Source organism: Mus caroli, chromosome X, assembly GCF_900094665.2.
Source record: "Mus caroli chromosome X, CAROLI_EIJ_v1.1, whole genome shotgun sequence".
Classification (NCBI taxonomy): domain Eukaryota; kingdom Metazoa; phylum Chordata; class Mammalia; order Rodentia; family Muridae; genus Mus; species Mus caroli.
Window position 1 is genome coordinate 34,267,239 of NC_034589.1, and position 4,751 is coordinate 34,271,989.

Here is a 4,751-nt window from a genome sequence, read left to right on the forward strand (position 1 = left end):
CCATGCCTGCCTGGATACTGTCATGCTCCCACCTTGATGATAATGGACTGAACCTCTGAACCTGTAAGCCAGCCCCAATTAAATGTTGTTTTTTATAAGACTTGCCTTGGTCATGGTGTCTGTTCACAGCAGTAAAACCATAACTAATACAATTCCTCTCTTGAGGGACATCTGGGTTGTTTCCAACTTCTGGCTATTATAAATAAGGCTGCTATGAACATAGTGAAGCATGTTTCCTTATTATATGTTGGAGCATCTTTTGGTTATACGCCCAGCAGTGGTATTGCTTGATCTGCTGGTAGTACGATGTCCAATTTTCTGAGGAACCAACAGACTGATTTCCAGAGTGGTTGTACCATCTTACAATCCCACCAGCAATAGAAGAGTGTTTCTCTTTCTCCACATCCTCACCAGCATCTGCTGTCACCTGAATTTTTGGTCTTAGCCATTCTGATTGGTGTAAGGTGGAATTTCAGGATCATTTTGATTTTCATTTCCCTGATGAGTAAGGATGTTGAACATTTCTTTAGGTGCTTCTCAGCCATGAGAGATTCCTCAGTTGATAATTCTTTGTTTAGTTTGGCTTATTTATTTTATTGATTTAGATTAATTTGGTTCTCTGGATTCTTACTTCTTGAGTTCTTTGTACATATTGGATATTAGCCCTCTATTGGATGTAGGGTTGGTAAAGATCTTTTCCCAATCTGTAGGTTGCCATTTTGTCCTATTGACAGTTTCCTTTGCCTTACAGAAGCTTTTAAATTTTATGAGATACCATTTGTCTATAGTTAATCTTAGAACCTGGGTCATTGGTGTTCTGTTTAGAAATCTTTCCCCTGTGCCCATGTATTCAAGGCTATTCCACAATTTCTCTTCTAATAGATTCAGTGTATCTGGTTTTATGTGGATGTTTTATATGGAAGTTCCCGAGAAACTGCTAAGTCGATTTCAAATGAGGTTGTAGAAGTTTGCAATCCCACAAGCATTGGGGGACAGTTCCTCTTGCTCCACATTCTTATTAGTAGTGCTAGCTCTTTAGTTTTAGATCTTAGCCATTCTGACTGGTGTAAGAATTGTTTTGATCTCAGAGTTGTTTTGATGTGCATTTCCCTAATGACTAAGAATTTTTAAATTTCTTTAACTGCTTCTAGGCCATTGGAGAGTCCTCTTTTGAGAATTCTCTGTTTAGGTCTCTGCCCCATTTTTAAAATTAGATTATTTGGATTGGTGGTGTCTACCTTCTTTAGTTTACAAACAAACAAAAAAAATCTGATAGAACTGTGTAGTAAAATCATCTTGCCCTGGGATTTTAATTTTTTTTTTCATTTTTGTTGGGAGAATTTTGATGAGTGCTTCTATTTCTTTAGTGGTTATGGGGCTGTTTAAATAGTTTACCTGATTTGGATTTAACTTTGGTAAGTGGTATCTGTTTGGAAAATAGTCCATTTCATTAAGATTTTTTCCATTTTGTGGAATACAGGCTTCTGACACAAGACTTAATGATCCTTTGAATTTCCTCATTGTCTATTGTCATGTCTTTCTCTTCATTTCTGATTTTGCTCATTTGGATACTGTCTCTCTGTCTTTTGGTTTGTTTGGCTAGAGGTTTGTCTATCATCAAACAGCCAGCTTTTAGTGTCCTTGATTCTATGTATTGTTTTCTTTGTTTCTAGCTGATTAATTCTAGCTGTGATTTTGATTATTTTCTGCCTTCTGCTTCTCTTTGGTATGTTTGCTTCTTTTTTTCTAGATCTTTCAGCTATACTTTTTTTTCTGTCAAACTTATTTTTATTAGATATTTTCTTTATATACATTTCAAATGCTATTCCAAAAGTTCCCTATACCCTCCCCCAACCCTTCTCCCCTACTCACCTGCTCCAACTTCTTGGCCCTGGCATTCCTCTGTGCTGGGGCATATAAAGTTTGCAATACCAAGGGACCTCTCTTCCCAGTGATGGCCAACTAGGCCATCTTCTGCTACATATGCAGCTAGAGACACGAACTCCGGGGGGTACTGGTTAGTTCATATTGTTGTTCCACCTATAGGGTTGCAGATTCCTTTAGCTCCTTGGGTGCTTTCTCTAGCTTCTCCATTGGGGGCCCTGTGTTCCATCTTATAGATGACTGTGAGCATCTACTTCTGCATTTGCCAGGCACTGGCATAGCCTCATACAAGACAGTTATATCAGGGTCCTTTCAGCAAAATCTTCAACTGTACTTTTAAGTGACTTCTATGAGAAGTTTCTAAGTTCTTTATGGAGGTACTTGGTGCTATAAACTTTCATCTTAGCACTGCTTTCATTGCGTCCCATAAATTTGGGTATTGAATTTTAGAAAATCTTTAATTTCTTTCTTTATTTCTTCCCTTACCCAGAGATCACTGAGTAAAGAGTTGCTCAGGGTTGCTCTGTGTAGCCCTAACTGTCCTGGAACTCAATCTGTAGACCAGGCTGGCCTCAAACTCAGAAATCTGCTTACCTCTGTCTCCCAAGGGCTGGGATTAAAGGCTTGTGCCACCACTGCCCTGTTAAAGTCCATTTTTAATTCATGGTAGTAAGTAAGATACAAGACATTATTTCAGGCTATAATGGTTGCTCATAATTAAGTGGATATTCCACATCTACACATATAATTATATATGGGTATATATGTATATACATATATGCATCACAACAGAGTTGAATATAGGCTCCTTTCTGACACTCCTTGTAGGGTACTTCTATTTTCATGTCCCACTCCCCAGCCTAATAACATTAGTTAATTTGAAATTGCTGTTATGAAATTCATGTCAAAAGCTATTTAAGGAAAGAAGAGTTTATTCTGGCTTATAGTTTTCAGAAACCATTCCACCATAATGAAGAAATCATGAAAGTGGAAACACAGGTCAGCTGCCTACCCTGCATTTGAAGTCCAAAAGGAAAGAGAAAACAGGAAGTGGTCTGAGTTATACACCCTTGAAATTTATCCACTTCTTTTCCTTGATATATTTCCTCCATCATTCACAAAAAAAAAACATGGCACCTGCTGGACATGTTCGAACACATATAATTATGGGGGCCATTACCTAGCCAAATCACAATAACCTATCAGGATACAGCAAAGAAGCCACAAGAGCATAGATGCAACTATTCAACACAGAAGTAGTTTATATACAGATCCATGATACACAGCGTAGAATGGTATAAAAACTGGAGTCCTGTTCTGCTCTTCACAATTGAAAGGAACAGAATTGGGGAGCTGGAAGCTGGAAATAAGGTGAATTAATATATATTGCTTTTAAAGATTGATTTTTGTGCTTATTAGTGAGGAAAAAGCAGCTTCATTTTTCTTGCAAAGGTTTGCAATTGATCAGACAGAGTGAATACTCATCATTTTCTCAGAGATTTTATTAAAATGGATAAAAGGCACTTTGTTTTTTCACAAGATCATTATGCAATTGCACAGCACAGCTTTCCATCCCTCTGTTTTATAAGGCATTGTTTTATTTTATCTTGGAGGCAGGCCAGTTATGCAACCTTAACCCTGGCCTTCATAATCGATCATGTCACAGAAGTACTAACTCATTGTCTTCCCTGCAAGCACGAGAAATGCCATTCCCACAAACTGGGGCCTGTTTTTAGGATTCCATTAGAAGTCTCATCATTCATCTCCTGGCCATAATAATGATATGCTTTTAAAAGGAGCGATTGTGAGGATCAAACACTTCTCCTTCATTGCTCATGTTGAGCGAGAAAAAAAGAAAAAAAGCTGACCACCTCCTAATTCCACTAATAATTTATATGGAGAGTAAATGATAACCAATGGAGAAAAATATGAATAAAATCATCAGAAAATGAATTGTTGTAGGGGATATATATGTGTTTATTTAGAGAAATAGAGATGAGGAGAGGAACACAAGGCAAGGAGAATTCTGTGTTAAGGTGAAATATTTTACTTCAAAGGAAAAATAACCTCCTTTCATACATGTGGTTTTTTGGCCACCAAAATAGCGTAACCTTGAACAAGTTGATTCAATTTTCTAGGCTTCAGTTTCTTTATCTGTAAATAGAGATGAGTGGAGTACTTCCAAAAGCTCTTCCAGCTGTGATGTTTCATAAAACTTTAGATGAGAGTTCTTCCACAGTCTGTAGGAGATGACTGAGTCATAATGGTTAGAATACCTCTCCATACCTACAAATGACTTCATTGCAGTGTGGCCCACCTGAACCACTTTGGTTAGCATGATTATATTTAATGCTGCTTCTATGCAGAAGCCTAACACTGAGTTCCAGATGAGATTCTAGACTTGTTTTGTTTTTTTTTTTAATTGTTCAGCTACTGGCCATTATAGAAACCCTGTCTGCATTCTCATTGAGAATAGTCTTCAGCACAAGAAGAATTGAGCAATTTATCATTAAGGCTACAGGAGCATTTTCTTTTTTTTTTTTTTTTTTTTTGATGGCAAGAATTTTATTTTATTTATTTATTTTTTTTTTTAATTTTTTTTATTACGTATTTTCCTCAATTACATTTCCAATGCTATACCAAAAGTCCCCCATACCCTCCCCCACACCTCACTACCCACCCATTCCCACATTTTGGCCCTGGCGTTCCCCTGTACTGGGGCATATAAAGTTTGCATGTCCAATGGGCCTCTCTTTCCAGTGATGGCCTACTAGGCCATCTTTTGATAAATATGCAGCTAGAGTCAAGAGCTCTGGGTACTGGTTAGTTCATAATGTTGTTGCACCTATAGGGTTGCAGATCCCTTT